This window comes from Spinacia oleracea, chromosome 1 (genome assembly GCF_020520425.1).
Source record: "Spinacia oleracea cultivar Varoflay chromosome 1, BTI_SOV_V1, whole genome shotgun sequence".
NCBI classification, from domain to species: domain Eukaryota; kingdom Viridiplantae; phylum Streptophyta; class Magnoliopsida; order Caryophyllales; family Amaranthaceae; genus Spinacia; species Spinacia oleracea.
Window position 1 is genome coordinate 105,754,707 of NC_079487.1, and position 24,583 is coordinate 105,779,289.

A 24,583-nucleotide genomic window follows, 5' to 3' on the forward strand; every position below is an offset into this window, starting at 1 on the left:
CAAGCGAGCTGCGCCACAACGCGCGCTGCCTCGCACAAGAGCGCGCAGCCTCGCGCGCAGCGAGCGCAAGCTCGCGTGCCACGAGCGCTGCGCCCAGCATCACTCGCGCGCACAGCGCGCGATGTCGCGCGCCCAGCGAGCGATGTCGCGCACCAGCGAGCGATGGCTCGCGCCAGCGAGCGATGGCTCGCGCGCACAGCGCGCGATGTCGCTCGCCCAGCGAGCGATGTCGCGCCCCAGCGAGCGATGGCTCGCGCGCACAGCGAGCGAGCCAGCGCGCCCAGCGAGCGATCTCGCGCGCGCGCACTGCGAGCGATAGCTCGCGTGCGATGGGGCGCTGTGCGGAGGCTTGCGATAGGACAACAGCAGCTATGCGACGAGCGCATGGGCTGCGCGCACATGGCCAGCAATGGCTGTGTGCGTACGGCCCATGGGCGTGCAACGCGTAGGGTGTTTGCGTTACGATTAGATCGTTTTGAATGTTTAATTTGAAAATTTCAGTTCACGTAATTTTAATTAATTTTAAAATTAATAATTTGAATTAATTTCTTGGATTTTAATTTTGAATATTATAATTATAATAAATGGTATTTATTCTAATTATTTTACTAAAATTAAAATGATGAATTAATTTAAATGCGACTGAAATTAAATTAAATTAAATTTTTGGATTCAATTATAAATTTATATGAGCTTTAAATTTTAATTAAATTTGTATGTTTCCGGTTAGACTAGAAATACAATTTTATGTTTAAAATTAGTAAAGCATATGAATTTATTGGTTTGAGTGGGAGCGCTTTTTAGTCATAAACTCTTGATTAGGTCTACAAATCCTTAAGGTTAAAACAACTCGATTAGAATTAATAAGGACTGAATAATTGGTAGATTATTGGTGCCCTTGATTAATTGCTGCAAATGTTTACGTGATGCATAATGTGTTTTACTAACCAGCTATGTGGGCCATTCATGATAATGAATGGGTGAATGGTATATATTGTATATGTACTGTTTTGCAGGTTATGAAGTGACTAGTATGGCCCAAATAGGATAGAAAATATGGTCTGCGTACCATTAATTTGAATGTAATTGGTCTAAAGCACCAAAGTTATTTTTCAATTCAAATATGGTCTGCGTACCATCAAATAGTTGTAATTAGTTATAGCTTATCCTATTTGAAGAAAATGGTGCCTCCCACGGAGATTTTCAAGACGGACTTTGAAGTCAAAGCTTCAAGATGAAGTCGGGCCATACTAGATCACAAATATCTTATGCATGTTTTAAGTTATTTATTGCTTTAAATATGTCTTAAAATGCATGAGATCATAAGCTTGATTATGTTGCATGATTAAGGATTTTAGTTCACTTAAAATCTAACCAACATAGTAAGAGCCTTAAGTTCCAAACTTAAAAATTGAGTTAAAAGGTGCCATGCCAAAATATACACTTGCTTGGATATCCTTTACATCAATCTAGTAATAGTTTTCGCTCAGCGAGGTGTTACTTATTGGTCCTAAAGGGGCAAGGTACACAAATAATTGTGAGTACATGTTAGTTTTGGTGAAACTCAACGATATAAGTAAGGAGTCCTTTTATGTCGTGGCAAATTCGATAGGTTTACCTAATAAGTTCTTAGACGTACCTATCAACCAAGAATAGTTTCTAGACTATTAGCAAAAGGCTTTTGCTTACCTAAGATGTTCTAGGATTAAGTCGACAAACTGTGCTTAGTTCTTCAATGATTTTAGGATCTTGGAATCATTTTATTCACACCTGCCGGAACACATAACTTGAATAAAATGCTTAATAAACATTGAATTATGCATGTATGCTAGAATTTAAGTTTATTAAGAGAAACTGTGAATGGTTATTTATTTGTTTATTCTTTTCAATTGTAGTTTTTAATATGGCAAACAACAATTCATTCAACATTCGATCAATTCTCGAAAAGGAGAAGTTGAACGGGAAAAACTTCCTTGACTGGCAAAGGAACTTGCAAATAGTTCTTATGCAGGAAGAAAAGGAGTATGTCCTAGATGAGGCGATGCCCGAAGCTCCTGGCGACGGGGTCACTCAGGCTGCCCTCAATCGTTGGATTGATGCCAACAAGGATGTGAAATGTCTAATGCTCGCCACCATGAGTGCGGATCTGCAGAAAACGTTCATCAACTCAGATGCTTTCACAATCATCAGTGAGTTGAAGAACATGTTCCAAGATCTGGCTCGAGTCGAAAGATTCGAGACTCATAGGCAAATTCTTGAGACCAAGCTTAAGAAAGGCGAGCCCGTAAGTCCACATGTTCTCAAAATGATTGGACTCATTGAGAATATGAGTCGGCTGGATCAGCAATTTTCTCAGGAAATGGCTATAGACACCATCCTCCATTCTCTTCATAGCGGGTATGATCAGTTCAAACTGAACTACAGTATGAATAGTCTGGACAAAACGCTCACTGAGCTTCACGATATGCTGAAGACCGCTGAAAAGACGCTCAAAAGTGATAAGCAGGATGTGCTTATGGTGCGTGGGGGCAAGTTCAAGAAATCTGGAAAGAAGAGGAATGCTAAGAAAGGTGGCAACAAGGCCAGCCCAACTAAGCAAACTGGCGCCAAATCTGCAAAGAGGAAGGTCAGTCAACCCACTTCTGAATCCGAATGCTTCTACTGCAAGAAGAAGGGGCATTGGAAGAGAGATTGCTTGAAGCTAAAGGAAGATCAGAAGAACGGAACAGTCGTTCCATCTTCAGGTATTTTCGTTATAGACTGTATACTTGCTAATTCAACTTCTTGGGTATTAGATACAGGTTGTGGCTCACACTTATGTTCCAATCCACAGGGACTAAGAAGAAGTAGAAAGTTAAGCAAGGGTGAAGTCGACCTACGAGTGGGAAATGGAGCACGGATTGCTGCATTAGCCGTAGGAACTTACTATTTGTCGTTGCCCTCCGGGCTAGTTTTGGAACTGGAAGAATGTTTCCATGTTCCAAGTCTTACTAAAAACATCATTTCAGTTTCTTGCTTAGATGCTAAGGGATTTTCCTTTATAATAAAAGACAATAGTTGTTCGTTTTATTTTAAAGAGATGTTTTATGGATCTGCTAGATTAGTCAATGGACTTTATTTATTAGATCACGACAAACAAGTATATAACATAAATACCAAAAAGGCCAAAAAGGATGATTCAGATCTCACCTATCTGTGGCATTGTCGATTAGGCCATATAAACTTGAAACGCTTAGAAAGACTTCAAAGGGAAGGAATTCTAGAACCATTTGACTTAGAAGATTATGGTAAATGCGAATCATGTTTACTTGGCAAAATGACAAAGCAACCTTTCTCTAAAGTTGGAGAAAGAGCAAATGAACTATTGGGTTTAATCCATACAGATGTATGTGGACCAATGAGTACAAATGCTAGAGGTGGTTTCAGCTACTTTATCACTTTCACTGATGACTTCAGTAGGTATGGTTATGTCTACCTAATGAAGCATAAGTCTGAATCCTTTGACAAATTCAAGGAATTTCAGAGTGAAGTAGAGAATCAATTAGGCAAGAAGATTAAAGCACTGCGGTCTGACAGAGGCGGTGAATATCTGAGCTATGAATTTGATGACCATCTGAAAGAATGTGGAATTCTATCAGAATTGACTCCTCCTGGAACACCACAATGGAACGGTGTGTCAGAACGGAGGAACAGAACCTTGCTAGACATGGTCAGGTCAATGATGGGTCAGGCCGAACTTCCATTAGAATTTTGGGGACATGCACTAAATACAGCTGCACTCACTATAAATAGAGCTCCGTCTAAAGCTGTCGAAAAGACTCCATACGAATTATGGTTTGGAAAGCCTCCAAATGTGTCTTTTCTTAAGATTTGGGGATGTGAAGTATACGTCAAACGATTAATTTCAGACAAACTTCATCCAAAATCTGACAAATGTATCCTTGTGGGCTATCCAAAGGAAACAAAGGGGTATTACTTCTACAATACATCTGAGAACAAAGTGTTTGTTGCTCGAGATGGTGTCTTTTTGGAGAAAGACCACATTTCCAAAATGACAAGTGGGAGAAAAGTAGACCTCGAAGAAATTCGAGTCGAACAACAAACTCTAGAGAATGCTCAAGATGACATTCAAGATGAAACTCAGAGATCTTTAGAAGAATCTGGTGAGAATCATGGTCAATCTAGAAATGTTACCCCGCGTAGATCGCAAAGATATAGATCTCAACCGGAAAGGTACTTGGGTATTTTGACGAACGAGAGCTATGACGTTCTATTACTTGAAAGTGATGAACCTGCGACTTACAAGCAAGCTATGACGAGCCCTAGCTCCAAGCAGTGGCAAGAAGCCATGCAATCTGAATTAGACTCCATGTCTGAAAACCAAGTATGGGATTTGGTCGATTTGCCAGATGGCTACCAAGCCATTGGAAGCAAATGGGTTTTCAAACTGAAAAAGGACAAGGATGGGAAACTTGAAGTTTTCAAAGCTAGATTGGTTGCAAAAGGTTACAGGCAAGTCCACGGTGTGGATTACGATGAAACCTTTTCACCAGTTGCAATGCTAAAGTCTATTCGAATAATGTTAGCAATCGCTGCATATTACGATTACGAAATATGGCAGATGGATGTCAAAACTGCTTTCTTAAACGGCGTTTTAACAGAAACTGTGTTTATGACACAGCCTGAAGGTTTTGAGGATCCAAAGAATGCTAAAAAGGTATGCAAGCTAAAGAAGTCAATCTACGGATTGAAGCAGGCATCCAGGAGCTGGAATATACGTTTTGATGAAGCAGTCAGTGACTTTGGTTTCATCAAGAACGCGGACGAATCTTGTGTATACAAGAAGGTCAGTGGGAGCAAAATTGCTTTCCTAGTATTATATGTCGACGACATATTGCTTATCGGAAATGACATTCCTATGTTGAACTCTGTCAAGATTTGGCTTGGGAAATGTTTTTCGATGAAGGATCTAGGAGAAGCACAGTACATATTGGGCATCAAGATTTACAGAGATAGATCTAAAAAGATGATTGGACTTAGTCAAAGCACTTATATCAATAAGGTGCTTGATAGGTTCAAGATGGCGGACTCCAAGCGAGGCTACCTACCCATGTCTCATGGAATGACTCTAAGCAAGACTCAGTGCCCAAAAACACTTGATGAGCGTAGACGAATGAATGGGATTCCATATGCATCATTGATTGGTTCAATAATATATGCTATGATATGTACACGCCCGGATGTTGCGTACGCACTCAGTGCTACGAGCAGATACCAGTCAGACCCAGGAGAGGCGCATTGGACTGCTGCCAAGAACATTCTGAAGTACCTGAAAAGGCACAAAGATGACTTCCTGGTCTATGGTGGAGATGATGAATTAATTGTTAAAGGCTATACGGACGCAAGTTTCCAAACCGACAAAGATGATTTCAGATCACAGTCTGGGTTTGTCTTCTGCCTCAACGGAGGAGCAGTAAGCTGGAAAAGTGCTAAGCAAAGCACCATTGTGGATTCTACAACTGAAGCGGAGTACATTGCTGCACATGAAGCAGCAAAGGAAGCTATATGGCTAAGGAAGTTCATAGGAGAACTTGGTGTAGTCCCCTCCATTAAAGGACCAATAGCCCTGTATTGTGATAATAACGGAGCTATTGCACAGGCAAAAGAGCCTAGACACCACCAGAGAGTCAAGCATGTACTTCGTAGATTTCACCTTCTACGAGAGTTCGTTGAAAGAAAAGAAGTCGAGATAAGCAAAATTGGAACTGATGACAACATATCAGATCCATTAACTAAACCTCTGCCGCAAGCGAAGCACAACTCGCACACTGCAGCTATGGGAATCAAGCATATTGGAGAATGGCTTTGATGTCTCTGTTTAATGTTTTAAAGTTTTAGAGTTTAAATCTTTGTAAAACATTATTGGTTAATCATTCACAATAAATGAAAGAAATTCATTTTTCCATTTAATTTGTGGTTTATTAAATGATGAGTCCCTTCAACTTGACGATATATTCAAGATAGACTGTCAGGACCAGTCCTGTGACTAAGAAATGTCTATCAAGTGAACTTGAATGTCAAAGGTTGAAAATGGTCCCTAATCGGAGTTTTCTATAAAATTGGACGCATAGAAAACGTTAGACGATTAGAATGCAAGATGACTAGTAGTTCTGTTTCTTGAACTATGTGGACATGGCAATGTCATAATCATTTGCATAGATACTTACTTTGGGAAGACTAGTATCGGACAAGACCTATGAAACTTTACTGTAAGAGATGAAAGTCTGTCATAAGTAAATTTCATTAAATTATTAGACACTAAATCCTCAATACCTGAGTGATTTGAGATTACTTGTTTGAGAACTGGTTGCTTTGACGTTGACCAACCGTCGCACCGTAAAAGGAGGCTATAAAGGCAACGCTCAGGTAATCACCTATCAAACGAAGTCTAATCTCAAGATCGCAAGATTGGGATTGTCCTCCCATAAATCGGGATGAGATTCTTAAAAGTTGTACAAGGCCACTCGGAGAGCTAGAAACTGTGAAATGCATGGCCGTGCTCGGATGAATCATAGGCTATGATTATCTGTTTATTTGATCAGTTGAACTCTGAAACCGAGGAACACCTCTGGACATAATAAGGATGACAACTCTTACCTTATGTTCAAGAGCAAGCATCGAGCGACAAAGGAATTAGGAAATGCACACTTGTCCCTAAGGACAAGTGGGAGACTGAAGGAAATAATGCCCTTGGTCCAAGTATGCATTCTATGTTAAGTCTAATAAATGCGGTTCAGTATTAATTAACAAGTTAATAATTCAGTGAGATCAAGTGAGCTGAATGCCTAGCTAGAGGCCGCTTCAGTTCAAGTGGAATTAATGATATTAATCCACAGCTTACTCTTGACTGAACCCGTAGGGTCACACAAATAGTACGTAAACGGATCAAGTATTTAATGGCATTAAATACTCCATCTATGAATATTCGGAACCGACGGATCTTGGTTTCAGTGGGAGCTAAGATCGTCACAGGCAAGAAATGAATACTCCGGAAACGATGATATTGCCGGAAACGGAAATATGGATCGTATCGGAAATATGAATATTATCCAAGTCGTAGATGTTGCCGGAAACGGAAACATGGTACGTATCGGAAAATATTATTGGAAATGGAAATATTACCAGAATCGGAAATATTGCCGGAAACGGAAATATTGTCAGAATCGGAAATATTGCCGGAATCGGAAAATAATTCCGGAAACGGAAATATTAAATATTTGTTCGAAACGGAAATTAATTCCGGAATCGGAAATATTAAATATTGTTCGTATCGGAAATAGATTCCGGAAATAGAAATTTAATCGGAAGCGTATCGTACGAATTAGCATCGGACGAGGCTTGCCGGACGAAGGCCCTGCACGAAGCCGGGGCCATCGCCCAGCAAGCATGCGCGCCACAAGCCCAGCCAAGGCAGCGCCCAGGCCTACCGCAAGGCAGGCCCAGCGCGCGCCAAGGGCCACGGATGCGTGGGCCGAGCTGCGCGGGCTGCTGCTCGCACGCGCATGGGCAGCCCTTGTGGCTGCCGTGTGTGTGTGAGTTTGTGCTCATACGTGACTCCTGAATCTGCAAGAGTCAGTGTATGATTAAGTTTCTATTCCTAATTGGATAAATTAATTAAATAGAATTCATGTAGGATTCTAATTTCAATTAATTCGTATCCTACTAGGATTACGATTCCTTTTCCATAACTCTATAAATAAAGGCCTAGGGGTCATAATTTATACACAAGTTTCAAAGTATTCAAAAGTGAGTTTTTTTGAGAGAAAATTAAAACACATCTTGCTCAAAAGTGCCGAAATTTTCTAGTACCTTAAGGGCGATTCTAGTTGGTCAATCTTAAGGCGGATCCGGACGTGCTGTGGACTATCTACGGAGGGACGACACTTGGAGTCCTAAAAGACTTGTTCTTGTTCGGTTCGGGCGCAGCTAGGGAGGGCACGCAACAAAGAGTATGCATCTAAATTATGCTATATGATTATGTGTAAATAATATGTTGTCCTGGGTTAATGGTTGTTTCCGCATGATCTATGTAGTGTCATATGTATCATAACCTAACAGTTGGATCGTGCGCTAGCGCGCACGATCCCCCAAGGTACAAAAAATGATCCGGTAAAAAATCTCGGTAAAAGACGGATCTTTATCATGTATTGTTAATGCAAGAAAGATGATAAATGAGAAATATCATGATAAAGTCGTATTATCATGTAATAGACAAGATTCTAAAACGTTCATCTTCTATTGAGATGCTTGCAACTTGTTTTGCACAAGTATCATCTCTATCAAACCTACAATATCAGGTGTTAGCTATCTTATGTTCTTGGATTCCAGCCACAAAAACATGAACATACTAAACTAATGAACCACACTTTTTCCCAGAAACAACAGTTTTCCCAGTCTGCTTATGGCAATATGCAAGTATGCAACCAATGCTCCATATATCCATATATGCAACCAATGCTCCTTATATATATCCATATATGCAACCAATGCTCCTTATATATATCCATATACAACCAATTCTCCATATACCAACGCTCCATATATGATATATCCATGGCAGGTGTATACTGCATTAGGCAAAGCCAAGAGTCAGATCAATTATCAAAATTAATGCATGTGACTCCAATCAAACTGCTTAAGAGAAACGGTCACTAACTTGACACTATTACCTGAAGGACCAAAAATATCAACTTCCATGTGAGATCATTAGTCCTCCCTGAACAAGAATTATTTTGATCTATGTATTACTATAACTTAAACCACTAAAAATCAATTGTAGTATTGAAATGCAGTACATGCCAGAAGTAAAATTCACAACTGCTGTGATTTAAATTTTATAAGTCTAAGTGATTTTGATAACAAATAACTTAGCGAAGACAGAAGAGACAATAAGAATGAATTACAAACAAAATGATACAGCAGGCACAAGATCAACAAAAAACATTAATAGCCCCCACAAATCTATGATATATTGCTCCCTGCTACAAGTTATCTCACTGAGCATACTAAACACTTCATTTTCCCTCAAGGACTGCCATTTATCTTCAAATGTATATTTATACTACAGTCTACATTATGTGTAAGAAACCGAGCAATGCAGCATATGTAGGTGCACCTAAAAAACTAAATCCATACTACATAAATGAAACTACAATTGTTTCTAGATGATGGGGAGTCGCACATAAAAGTAGTTACAGTTATTACATTCCCTTTTTGCCTTGCAAAGTTTAATTAGACAATTTACCAAGTCAATAAGCCACTAATGGTATCTGGTAAACAGCTCAATAAATTGCTTTCAGTGTTTCAGGGTAAATTAAAAACATACTAAAACACCTCATGGAACCCTCTCCATCCTATTGATTATCAAAATTAGGTAGTAACGTTAAATTTTCTAAATGAAGCAGAGTACAATTACACAGATTATTCAGTGTAAAGTTGTAAATTCAAGCCCCTTTTGCTTGGAATATATGTGAGAGAATTTGTTCTAATTCAATTTCATAGATGAGTTTAATTTGGGTGCTCACTTTTTACTCTTAATCACCAATTTTGGCATTTGCTTTTTTCAGCAAAATTTGGATCATGTGAATTGGTAAATTTCTTTATTAAAAGTCCAGAAAAATAACTGAAAAACTTACTTTGAAGCAATTAGTGTACGAGTTCTCCCACTCACTTCAAGCTTCTCCAGCTCCCACAAGTCGTCATCGTCGCTCTTAAACAGTTTATATCTCCTGAAGTTATAAGTTACATTAACATATTGAATAGTAGAAAATAAATTAATAAGTAGATTCCACCTCTTTCCATTTCTAGGTATAAAACAAAAGACTCACAAACACCCATAAACAAAAGCCCACTTGAGCAACGCCCGATTATTTCGAACAAGCAATATATGTTGTAGCATCTCAAAACTAAAATAAATGGCTTACTGAGTGTGGTTGTTGATGCCATGATGAACCGAGCAATATATCCACGGTGATCAGGATAAATGACCAGGCTATTAGTTGGACCTGTTGTAAGAAGAAGCGTACGTTGGCTGCATTGTCACACAGAAGATGTAATGAAGAGGGTGAAATATTTCGTCTTTAGAGATCCCTTTTATAAATAATTATTTTACATAGGAAAAGAACCTTTCACTTCGCTTGTTTCACATAAACGGACTTAGAAATGTCTTCAACAAATGTCAGGCCTTTAGAGCTTGTTGAAGTCTTAGTTGAACTGGAATTGCCATCATTAATAGCATCATACTGGCCAGAGCCATTTGATCGACCATTTTCCTTCGTAGTGGCCCTCTCAACTATATGTTCCAACACATCAACTATCTTCTGCAGATGCCAAGGTCTGAATTCACAGAAAAGGTTGTTGCTTGGCTCAATGGTATTGCTTCAAGTCCTTACACTCTAAATTGAATACAAAAGCCAAGGTGTTCAAACCTTTTCATGGGAAATACTTGTCATAAAATGTATTTCATATATATATATCAACAACAGATAAGAGAAGAAATTAACAAGGAGCGGCAAAGAAGATAATAGGGATTCAATGCAGCTTTAATCTCAGAATATTATGACAGTGATATATCTTCAACAAATTCATTATTTATTACTTGAGAGGTGTGACTCAAAAGTCAATACATCAGTTCTACCAATAAAACTGAACGAGACAAAGTACATCCTGAAATTACACTGACCTTAAGATCCCTAACAAGGTCCTCCCTTGAATGAGAAGCAGAAATGTATATACGTTCCTTTGCCAACAATAGTGTTGTTGCTGGCAATCTAACAACAACAACAACAACAACAACAACAACAACAACCTGTGATTTTATGCACCAAGACACAAATTAATAACAAAATCAACCTCGTAAGAGCTAGACCAATCAATCTTAAATAAGACAAATAATGACATGGTAATATGCTCACATTTTGCTTGAGGCATTGCCTAGTAAATGCAAGAATTTTAGACAGATTGTAAAGAACTATGGGCATTACCAGAGAGTCATTATCCTCGAGGACCTCAAAACCCATCTTCTGTAGTTCTGACCGGAAAGAAACTACTGTTTTCACGTATTCTAGCCAACTTTTGATCACCTGACATCCATGAATGGTAACGTAAGTCAGCATAGAACTATGAAAGACAAAGTTACTTCAAACAATGAAAACATGCATAGTAAAGGACCGGTTTATTATATTACACCTCTATTGGAACCATGCTCTCCAAGAAGAACCTTAATTGCACACACAATTTTTTGTGCAGCTGGTGGTGAAATTGATGTCCCATAAAGATGAGTCGGACATGCGTACTTAAGATATTGAATAAGCTCCTGCATCACAAGGGATTATATGAAAATTAGATTGAGCTGACAATGGTCTAATCAACTACAACAAACCTGCATGTAGAGGTAAATCGAACCTTTGAGCCAACAATATAACCACCACACGATCCAAATGGTTTTGTGAAAATTCCCATCATGACATCCACATCATCCGTAAGCCCGTATTAACGTCTAAGAGCTTACAAACACCTCTATCAGTTTTCTACAGCTCCAATGTTGTGTGCCTCATCCAGATAAATATATGCCTAAAATAAAGAGGGAAAAGCTGAAGTTGAATCAAACCAAGAAATGCATAGGATAACAAGCTTCAAGGAGGTCTCTCACTTTGTCATTCCAGGAATAGACTTTGCAAACCAGAAAAGAGAAGGAATCAATTGTTAGGTACACATCATTAGAAGTTGCAAACTCATCTCACAAGGCTTACAAGTTACAACAAAACACGTTATTTCAAACACTTCATCTTGCATACAACCACATAAGCAAATGACCAGTTTACTCCAATCTAACAGCGGAAAGGTGATCAAGAAGTCACCTCCTGCCTTAATTTCAAAAGCATCAAAACTCCACTAAAGATTAAACAAAGAATGTAACAATTATTTTCATCCAAGGTATGATTGGCAATAAATCTACAGACAAATGTCGTTCATGTTAACTATTACGTGGATCCCTTTAACTCAAGAAACAGGATCTATGATGTTCAATTGGTTCATGATGAGCTGCTAAAATCTTGATATGACATTTAGACCAACATTTTCACATATTCTAGTACAAACATTCATCCTAGATATGATTCTAAAAATTCTGAATGGAGAAACATAATCTATGATGTTCAGTTGGTTCATGACGAGCTGCTAAAATCTTAGCATGACATTTAGACCAACCTTTTCACATATTCTAGTACAATCATTCACCCTAGATGTGGTTCTAAAAATTCTGAATGGAATTAAAATGGAAATTGGATTATTGAAGCAGAAAGAAAAAAATTATACTCGGTGAATAGACCCTCCAAGGAAAATTAATGGCGGAAATGAAATGGGGAGAGAGAAACATGGGGATGTATATCCAATTTACACCTAAAATATTCGAAGCTTCTAAAAGTGTCATAAGGGGTTGACGACATATTAAAATTTCCTGATGAAACAACAGTAATGTCATCCGGGATTCATTTTCATCTTTGCATCCAAGCAATGTTTCCAAGTATATAATTTAGTCCTAATTTGTCATTTGAACCTCAGGATATGTGCATTAGTAACTTTTTCTAGTCCTAAATTGTCATGTGAACCTCAAGATATGTGCATTTGTAACATTTTCTCTTAGATCATTTATCCCTTATTATAGCTAAAGAAACAAATACATACCAGTAACCATTAACGTAGCAAATTCGGGTTTCATCTGCCCAGATCTAATGTCTTGGTTCATGTCAATTTTAGGTTATGGAAACGCAACAAATATTGCATGATACATCAGGTAATGTCTTAAAAATACTGGTCAAATCATATCCCAACCAAGTTTACATGTGTTTAATCGTGTCATGTGGTTAACATGCTTTATGAGTAATTTTAACCAACTTTGGGTTTTAAAAAATTACCAGCTTTAGTTATCATATTGCGATAGTCAAATAAAACATAAAACTTTTTGAAAGATTTCTGATTTCCCTAAAAGTTACAAATACAAAAAGATATACAACCAAAAATAGAAATGAGAATGTATGAAATTAATCAACAAAAAAAAATACAGATCATGCAAAGTTCATCCTCCATACCTTGTATTTTTTGCATATAGCAACTATCTCGGGAAGTTTGCGAACTCTCTTTCCATATTGTATATACCCTCCACAAGAACAATGATTTTCTTCCATGGTCTGTGTGTCCTGGGTTGACCCCGGGCAATTTGTTCTCTCAAAACTTTCTCCAACTCAGTTTGAATGGGATCGAAAATAGAGCAAGTCAGAGAGGAAAAAGCAAGTAAATTAAACATAAAAAAAATATACTCTTAAAATTTTACTTCAGTGGAAAATGAAGTTCTCTACATGACAATATAAGCAGGTTGTCTAAAATGACTCACTATTGTGCTGGAAAACACAAACGGTATCCCCTGATCTACGAGCACTATTAATAATGGAGAACCTACCTTGTTGTCGAACATCGAGAGAAAAAATTGTTAAGGTCCATTAATTTTCTTACTCCAAATTATTTAATGCACTTAATGAAAGACTTGTTTCACAAAATTTGCCCCAATACGTCCATATTAGGAGAGGGATTTGTAGCATATACCATTCCAGTGAAATCAAAAGAATAAACATAAGGCTAAAGGTTAAGTTTTGAAAATGTAAATGAAACATATTTTAAAGTCTTATTATTATTATCATTGGAATAACATACAATGAGAAACAGAAAATAAGCTACCCCAAATATCATTTCCACATAACCCATCTTAATAAAGGAAAATTGTACAAAACTACAAACCCTCAACCCCCAACCTCGCATCATCATAACATACAATTCTCCTCATCCTTTAATATGCTTACAGTTAATTTATGGAAACTCTCCTATAATATTAGTCTTATAACAGTTATTGGATAATTAGTTTACTAATTTTGCATAGGACACTTAAATATTATGCATAGTAGACCAAAATTACAGCTTACCTTTGGCTTCTGATGGTGTTATCGGGAAGTCAGATAGCAAACCTTCACAGAGAAGTACGCATTGTCGATGAAAGAAAGATACTCTTCAACTGGGTTGTAAGTTGTAACTATAGTTGTATGCAAAATTAGCATCAGCAGTAGCCACTTCTTGGGTTTTTCATAGCCTTCACCAACATCACAACAACCGGTTCTCTGATTGTTCAAAACATTATTTGGTTTCTCAAAAGAAAATGGGAGAAGATGGTGAAGATTTAGAGTAAGAAGGGAGAGGGAGGTAAGGAGGAAAGGTGAAAAGTGTTTTCTTCCCTTTCTAATGGAAAAAAGGTTTTTCCACCTTTGAGGGAGGTATGGAAAATTATTTTTCATCCTTTGTCAAACCAAACAACGTAGAATGATTGAAAAGAGGAAATTGTTTTCCACAAAAACGTTTTACACCCTACCAGACGGAGCCTAAGTGGTAATTCTAGTTGGTCAATCCATGCTCATTGCATCACTCAACGCAACCCAAGTAAGGGCATCTATAGAAGTACAACCATAAAACAAAAAAAAAGTACATACTCTTAGTTAAGGTGACAACATTTAACGAAATCCCAAAATCATATAGCCATAATTTCGAACACCTGCTATTTAATTTACATCAAGCTACTAAATCAAAGTTGATTAGAAACCAAGCCAGGACTCAAGAGTTTTCACAATCAATCTACATTAAGTGCTCCCAACTTCCCATGTGCCAACTATCAGCTAAACCAAAATTCTCACAACCAAAATAGGCCGGTTTGAAAGCTGTGCCTCCTTGGTATAACATTCAACTAAAAACACATACAATTTAGAAATGCGGAGCATATTCCACACCAAAAAAGTTACATAGAAAGACCAAGAAAGCGAAGGGTTTTCTATAAAAGTCCAATTACACCATATTAATTGAAATGAATACTAAGCTTAAAGCTGCAAAAGTATTATTTGGAAACGCAAATTAGCTTTTCTCAACCCTCCTAAATCAACTAAAAAGGCACCCAATTCAAACACGACTTGCAAATTTTCCAATAAAACACCCAAAATAATTCTTTGTGAATCCAATTACAAAAGATTAGTTTAAATGAATAATATCCAAGAGCTTGAGCCAGATTCAGCAATTTTTGAAAATTACGAATAAACTCGAACATAAACTTACTACCATGGAAGCAAGAGTGGAGTAACGAATAGCCAATCTTCTAGTATGATTCAATGTTCACAGACCTTAATCCAATCCTCGATTCCAAACGCTCAATTAAACCCTGCAAATTCAAACACCCAATTGAACTAAAAAGCAACGAAATGGGGAAATTAAATCCACAATCACATCTACCATTTTGAGAATTCACAGAGTAAGAAAATAAAAGAGATACTCATCTTTGAGATTTTCATCAAGAACCATAGCCACAGTAGAAGATTCATCGAAAACCCTAGCCGCCATTGTAGTATCATATTCATCAAAAACCATAGCCGTCAACTCCGGCACCAACATCGAAGAAATTAGTCCGTGAATAGTACTCAAAGGTCAGAATAATTAAAAAGTTCCTATATCTAAGAGAAATACTCCACGACGGTTCCTCCTCTTCCTTCTCTTCCAGTTCAGATCTCCAAAACATGGAGTTGGATGTGAAGATCAGAAGTGGAAGACAAGGGAGGAAGGAGACGCAACGAAAGTTTGAAAGTATGCAGTGAAAGGGAAGAAAAAAGGGAAATCAACTGGGCATATCAGAAATGAAACTACCGAAATGGTGAAGAGGAAAGGGGGAAACCCCAAAAGAACAAAGAGGAAGGGAAGCAGTGGAAGTGAAGACTGAAGATAGAGAGGTGGCACGAACTCAACGCTGGATGAAGAAGCCACGTAGCATAAGCTGGACAGAAGGGCAATATGAGTAATACATAGATATGAGTGGGGGCAAAAATGACAAAACACTATTGCTGCAATAGTAAATCCAAGTTTACATGTTTTAAAGTGTTAGGATTCAGTTGAAGGGAATCTTTTAAAAGGTTTTCAATATATTAAAACAAAATACATATTTATGTAAGGTCTTGTTTGATTCACCTCGAGGACTACTTTAAGAATATCACAAATTATAATTTTTAATATTATGTAATTAAAGATAAAAATGATACAGTATAAAATGTGCATTTGCAAACGTGAAAAAAGAACAATAACACTATTATGGAACGGGTGAATTGTTAATAAAGTTTATACTCCAACTTCTTATGAATCATTAGGTCAATTGAATTATCATGCTATTAAATAAATTACGATCATAAAATAATTGGCTAAAACTTTAGTATTGAGTACTATGAGAATAGCAGCACACTCAATCAATATGAATGCAAGTTGATATCAACAATAGTATTGTCATGATTATAGGTTAGAAGTAAAAAGAGAATCATACAGGTATCAAGATAGACATAAGAAAATCAATAATGTGTCGATAAGTTGATAACAATATTAAATTGAAAAAGATGGTCTAATTGTCTAAATTTGATCAACAATTGCAAGATAAATGACAACAAAAGTACAACTAGAGCGGTGAAAAAGGTCGGCCATCTAAATTTGATCATCAATTATATTGCAATATAACCTAAGCAATTTATAAATGTTTTATAGTCCAAGTACCGAAATCGTCACAAGTAGTACTATCTAAATTGAACCATAGTAAAAAAAAAAAAAAAAAAAAACCAGAAAAACAATAGTGAGAAAGAAGTGAAAAGAACATGAAAATGATTACCTCAGCTCCCACTAACCCAACTAAAGAATAACTTATCGCCTCATTTGACATATACTTCGTATATACCTAAGCATATTTCACGTGTGCCTAAACATGTCATGATAGAAGATCAAAAAAATTACATTTAAGATAAAGTTATACGAAGTAGTTCACAGATAAATCGCGTGCATACATTCTTCATAATCATTAGATATCGACACATCAATACGAAACTCTTTTATTTTCAAGTTGAATATAAGCATTACATCTCATGATAACCCTCTCAAAATTGGCAGCCTTTCCTTTTTCATATGTGTATCATGGAAGAGGCACAAATAACCATGCAATATTCAAGAATAAATGTGATTAATTGATATTTTATTGAAAGGATATGAAAGATTGAATCAAGATTAAGAAGTTTGATTCTTAAATAAAGTGAACAAAAGAGAAAAGAAATAAAACAATTAGATTCATATGAAATGTAAACAACACAAATCCTCATTAATTGATTCTCGTATTGTTTGCTCATAATTAAAACGCTCCTTTCCACAGGGTCCAAATTCAAATAAAAAACACAAATATTAAGTATAACATTGAAGAAATAGGTTAATTTTGACATCATATTAAAGAAATCGCTTGAGGGCGTCGGTGGCAGTAACTCGGACGTTCCAACCTACTACATTAGAAATACTTCTAATAAAATGTTCAACAAAATAATAACAATGATAAGAAAATGATACTCCAAAAAATATTTTAAGGAAGGATTTGAGATAGGAGTAGAACCACTTGCTTCTATAGAAGATGGAAGGCAACCAAAAAATAAAACAATCAAACCGTAAAACAAAACCAACACATAACTTATTAATCAAATAACTTCGATGAACATTAAAGTTTAACAAAATTAGACAAACATGAAATAATATATAACTAGTGTGTAGCGTGGGCGATGCGCCGGTTGCTACTTTGAATAATTAAACTAGTATTTTGGCCCGGGCGATGCCCCAGAGTATTATGTGAATAACAATTAATTATTATATTAAATGAAATTATGTAAGATTTTTTTCACAAGTTAATTTTTCTGTAATATATTTATATTAATTTTGCAATAATAACATATAAAAAGTCATAGCTCAATTGGATAACACTTTAGTGTAGAAAATGAAGGTTGCGGGTTCGAATCTTATACAAACCATTTATCTCATTTTTTAAATGAAAGTGGATTGATGACAATGTTGATTTATGGATTGAGGGAGAGCGACATGTGGCATGTAGACGTTTATAGAAACGCCTTTTAATATAAATATATAGTATAGATAGATTCGAATTTTTTTTTCAACTCAATATTTGACTAAGATACATGTAGACCATAAAAGTGAAAAGATTCATTAAGTTCATCAACTACACATGTACATTACCTTCACCATGCAAAATAATTTTCCTAATGTTTTAATTGTTTCATTCACGGTTTTCCTAATATTGTAACTGTTATTTTTATTCTAATATAGTCCATACAAAATAAGAAGTAACATAAAAATTTAGTTGTTTTAGACTTCATGTTAACATGTATTATAAATTAATGTGCATGGATAAATAACAATTAGTAGTTGGTTAAGATGGTAATGAGAGTTATTCTCCAAACTTGAGGTCTTGTATTCGAACCTTACTAGTTTTTGGCCCGTTCTACGAACGGACTATTTATAAGAATGTACTTCATGTAAATACTTCATAGGCATGTGGATCATATTTTTCCAATACATGTATTTTGTTTACCCCCAAAAAATACGGAGTATTTATTAAGCATTTGGGTGGGCTAAAGCACACTACCATTAATAGTTCAGTATACACATTTCTCTATAACCTAGATGTCGCAAAAGTATAAGTATGCTTTTGCAATGAAATTTTAAAGTATACGAAAATCTTCGGAAATTTTGTGAAACACTACCTTTAAGTTTAGTGGTTTTGTGAATTGCTACCTTTTAAAAACTTTTTTTAATTTTACTACCTTATAAGTTTGATTTGTTTGACTAACACTACCATTTGACGTTTTCCGTTAATGTTTTTCGTCGTGTATTTGTTCTATTCTTTTAAATATATGCGTTCCTTTGCCGTTTTGTTCATTTGCCATATTAAAAAAATCGTTGTAGTGGGGTTCAAAGACGGAAAATATTAACGAAAAACGTCAAATGATAGTGTTAGTCAAACAAAACAAACTTATAAGGTAGTATAATATAATTTTCTTTTCAAAAGGTAGCAATTCACAAAACCACCAAATTTAAAGGTAGTGTTTCACCAAATTTCCAAAATCTTCCAAATTGCGTCAGCATCTCTGTCTTCAATTCATTGAGACGGCTCATTCTAGATTCCATTGTCTGTTGTTGTGTAATCCAAATAAGTACCATGGAGCTTTGATCTAACACGATGGGGAAAAAACTTAAAAGCAAGTAATTTTTTTTTGGTAGTTATTACAAACAAACAAAAGATCAGTGCTCACCTCTTTCATTCTTCAACTCCTAACACAATATTTGTAATTCTTCTTTGCTCAGCATGTTTTAGACCCTTCAATACAGCTAGCAAGAGCTTAATTAAGACTGCAAGGCATTGTGGGAACCCATCCAACAGTTGTCCTAACATTTCCTGTTTTCTTATTCTTCTTCCAAGCACCATCTACCAGAAGAGTGTCAGCTGTATTATTCATACCTGACAACCAAACTTCCCTTTCCTTCAGACCATTCTGGTTGCCAGTAAAAACCATATGATCTGCCCTTAAAAAAAAAAAAGTTGTGAATTTTAGTAAAATTGAAGTAGTTTCAATTGCATTAACCAAATGACCTCACTCTCCAGTATCTCGCCTAGTATTTCAATTGATTGCCAAGTGCGGACAGCGAAAATAGATTCATGAAGCATACTTACAGTGATGCCACGCCCACAAAGGCTCAAGGCAGTGACACTATTCCAATGCTCTGCAAAATTCAGACATCCATCTCCAACACCAGTTGCGACAGCGGTGGCGAAAACTTTAGACCTCAGCAACCTCGTCAAAACCCCAATGCCATCACTCTGCTGACCAGATCCAGTTTTCCCCATAGTAATCGCTTTCAACGGCTCTCTCCTCCTAACAACCTTCATCTCCACCGCAACTCCGCCTATATTTATACAAATATTAAAATTCACATATAAATATAGAATTAAGTAGAGCTGGCAATGGGTCGGGTTGGGTCGAAATCAGGTCGACCTGTTTATAAACGGGTTGAGATTTCCCCGACCTGAACCCAACCTGTTTAGTTAAACGGGTTGAAATTTTCAACCCAACCCAACCTGGAAATAAACAGGTCAACCTGTTTTCGACCTGCTGACCTGTTTACTTATTTTTTTTATTAAAAATAATCTGCTAACCTAATAACCTGTTTTTCCAATCTGCTAAATAATAAGTCTCAAACAGGCTATATTTGCCATTAATTAATGCCCTGTCACAAGTCATAAGGCTTAATACATCACCAAATCTTAAATTAAAGTTTAATACATGATCAAATCCAACATAAAACTAAAATTCAAGTAGATTACAACGCATCAATATATTGTTCAAATTAAGCTAGTTGGAATCTTAAGAAATTAAGCTAGTTGAAATCTTAAGTTCCTGGTGAAGCAACTATGGGTGAGGATGGAGTATCATCCACATTCACGACCGCGTCAACTTGTTCTTCCACCTTCAACTTCATGATGTTCACATGTTCCTCCAATTATCTGAATTTTTAAGCTTCACATGTTCAACTACAACAAACAGTTTTAAGCACATAATTTTTTGGTAATATACATGACAATGCTTAACTTTAAGCTGGTCAGAAATGAAATCAATGTTTTAAAAATTTCAAGCAACAAAAAAAAGCTAGCTTTACTCCCCTTCGGTCTAATGGGCTTTGCAATCTCTATTAACTTACATCTCCACCTTATAATGGAAAAGAATTTTTAAAAAGCAAATGAAGTTGAGATAGTAACATCTCAACTCCTAATTGGCAATGACGTTGATATTCCATTTCCATCAACAGAGGATTTATCATTGGTGGACTAATTTTTGTAAACACAAAAAGACTAACATAAAAAATATGCAACCAATTTGGATATCACAACCAAATCGAATAATCATCATCATCACTGTTTTGTCAAATTTGGTCTAATTAAAAAATTTATTCTCAGACAAAAACCCTAAAAAATCGAAAACCCTAAGAAAAATTGGTTTGATTATGAAACTCAGACAAATCACAATGGAATACGAAGATTTCTCAGCAATTATATAACATCTAACTCTAATCATCTTAACAACAAATATAAACAACATAAATTATTAATCATACAAAAAAATCGAATGAAAGTTTTAAAAAGACTTACTTGGATGTTGAATCAGAGTGGGTGATCGACTAGCGTCGTCGGGGATCGACGAGCGGCGCAGTGGTGAGTGGAGGAGGCGCCGTGTGAGAGATTAGGGTTTCACCGTTTCAGTTTAGAGAGAGAGAGTGAGAGAGAGTCACTGAGTGAGAGACTGAGAGAATGAGAGATAGGCGTGAGAAATTCTAGGGTTTTCTTAGACCTAAAGGCTAAAGCCCAAACAAAAGAAGCCCAGAAATAATTAAAGATTTTTAGTAATTTTTTAAAAAAACATCTAAACGGGTTAGCGGGTTGGGTTAGCGGGTTGACAGGTTGACGGGTTGGCGGGTTGACCTGTGACCCAATAATTAAACGGGTTAGGCGGGTTGCTTTCGGGTTGGAGTTTTCAACCTGACCCAACCTATTTATTAAACGGGTTGGGTTGGGTCGACCTGTTTAGTTAAACGGGTTGAAAAATCTTGACCCAACCCAATAATAACGGGTTGGGTTCGGGTCGGGTTGGTGGGTTGGGTCAGCTTTTGCCAGCTCTAGAATTAAGATCAAATATGGGTATGATACCTTATTTGATCAACTACCATAAAACCACAACCGTTTCAAATCAACTATTTATTTAGTATTCTATTAATTAATTCAATTGATGAAAACGGTCAAAAGTAAATTGAGGAAAATGAAGAATTAAGAAAGAATTCATTACCTTGTATGAATCAATTCATGGTTTCAATGTCACTTTATTTGCTGAAAACGGTTAGAGGGTAGATGGATTGAGAAGTGAATTTAATTAATGGTTGAAGGTATCTCAATTAAATGGGCATTTGATTTGAAGGGTGAAGGAAAAATATGAAGGGGATGGGATCATGGAAGATGAGGGGAGGCTGAAAACGGGGAAATGAATAAAGGGGAAAAGGGAGAAAATTTTGGTGAAAATACAAAATGACACGTGGCAGATGTGGTTAGGATTTTATAAAAGAAAAGATGACATGTGGCAGATGTGGTTTGGGTTTTTATAGACTAGGTATAGATTGTATTGATTTTTGGTTGTTAATAACATCACATAACCTTGGATGATGCGACGTAAGCAGGAGAGTTCTATGTGACACATAAATATTTTTCGCAATGCCTTTTAATATATTAGTATAGATAGATAAGGAAGGCGTTACGCCGCTGTTGATGATGATCCAAAGGTGGAGTGTTGGCGTTAGTTGGGTTTCAATGTTAGTGCATGCTTGACTACTTCAACTAAGAATATGAATAATATGAAGAAGACGGTGGTTGGAAATGAGTGTCATGGGCTCAAGGGCATTCTTAGTTTATTGGGCATGACAAAGAAGTCGGTTTTTCTTGGGTTGAGAGAGTAAGATGTAATAGAGTGAGGGAGTCGGTTATTTTTTTTTTGGGAAACAAATCGTGTTATGTCAAGTAGTGGAATGATCAATTATGATTAAAACCGATTTTTAGAGTGTTTAAATTTTGAAATGTTGGGGGTGTAAATGTACTTTTGGCCGGAGTGACGAATGAGAATGGTTAGATGAGGTTTTGGAGGCTTTGCCTTAAGGCCCTATTTGGTTAGGAGCTGTTAATTATTATCTGGTCTGATTAGCTGTTAGTTGTTTGTATTAGCTTGTTTGACTAGCTGGTTGAATTAGTTGTTTGTGTAACAGTGTTTGGTAAATTAGCTGTGAGCTGGTAGCTGTTTAATATATAAAATGACCATTAAGGAAATTGATATAATTTGTTGTTTGAAACTTTGTTTCTTATCAATATTAGACAAATGGTTTATTGTGTTGATTATTTTCTTTTTATGTCTTGAATAAGCATTGAATAAATAAAACAAGTTTATTTTAAATAAATTATTCTTAATTTGAAATTTTAAATATACAAATTTTTGATTTGCAAATAGAGAAACACTACTCATAACATTACAAACATGATTACAAACAAACAAACATTTACATCAAAAAAAAATAACATTACAAACATGATTACAATAGTTTTCAAGTATTTCAAAGTTCTAATATATAGGGATTGTTTTGTACTCCCTCTGTATTTTTTTAAGAGATACACTTGTCTTTTCCGGCCGTATTTATTTAAGAGATACACTTGCTATTTTTGGTAACTTATCAACCCCACCATCTAATTAAATAATCTATTTACACCCACCCCCACCACCATCCCCTAAAATGACATGGTCCCCACTTATTTTACTTATTAAAATATCTACCCAACCCCACTTGTTTTATTACTTTATTTCATTCAATTCTTTTTCTTAATACCCGTGCCCGACCAAGTGTATCTCTTAAAAAAATACGGAGAGAGTACAAAAGAGGGAAAGGAAATGCCATCAAGAAAGGGAAAGAAGGGGAAATGAATGTAAAAGTGTTTGATTTCAAAGGTTGTTTGTTTCATAATAACCCCACCACAATCCGTCACTTAGGAGTCACGACTTTGCACCTCCCCCACCCCCCTTCACCGGCACGGCGCGCGACGCCTCCCTTCCCCCTTCTCCAGCCCTCCGGAGTCTCCCTCCCCCCTTTTTCGGCGCCTCCTCTTCCCCTCAACACCAGGTGATATGTTTCTCTCTCCTCTCCTCATCTCCTCTCCTCTCCTCTCCTCTCTTTTAGATCTGGTGGTTGGGGTTGTTCACGGGTGGTTTCGAGGTCGTTGGTTTGTTTTTTAAGTAGGTGTGGTGATTTTGGTGGGTGGGTGGGTTGTTTACATGGTGGATTTTGGGTGGGTTTTGTGGTGGTTGACCCCGATGAACGATGACAACACCGACGAATGATGACAATTACCGACGAACGATGACAACACCGACGAATGATGACAATTACCGACGAACGATGACAACACCGACGAAAATGGCGACTCCGACGAGGATGACGGCTCCGACGATCTAATGAGGGTGTCATGTGGTTGTGGGATGGTGTTGGCATGGAGGTGTGTTAGTGGTCATGGTGGATGTGTTGTTGACTTAGGGAAAGGGAATGGAAATATCATAGGGGGTGGGGTGAAATGGTGAATCAGAGTAGAGCCATTTGGGGGTAAAGGTAATGATTAAAATGACATAACAAACAACAAGGGAACTTGCCAAATTCATTCCCATCCCTTTCCTAAATACCTCCAACCAAACAGCCCCATAATGCAATACAATACACGAGTCTAGTGTAACAAATATATTGAACATTCAAACATCAAGTAAGAAGAAAATTGAGTTTAGATGACGGAGGCTAATGTAGAACCAAAATTCTGAATTTAAATTGTAAAAAACATTAAAAATTCTATACTCAATTAGAATTAGAAATTAAAATAAATAAATTAGTTTACATGGATACAAAGTTACGGATAGAAAAAAGAAAATAAAGGTCAAATGAGGAGACTAATGTGTGAATAATGTTTTTAGAGGGAAACTAGTATTTGGGCCGGGGCGATGCCCCGGGTTGA

The 24,583-nt window shown here is 36.7% G+C and overlaps 1 pseudogene; it reads right to left on the bottom strand.

The window, feature by feature from the left end:
* Positions 1–8,205: 8,205 nt before the first annotated feature.
* Positions 8,206–22,081, bottom strand: LOC110796333 (long chain base biosynthesis protein 2a-like; annotated as a pseudogene).
* Positions 22,082–24,583: the final 2,502 nt, after the last annotated feature.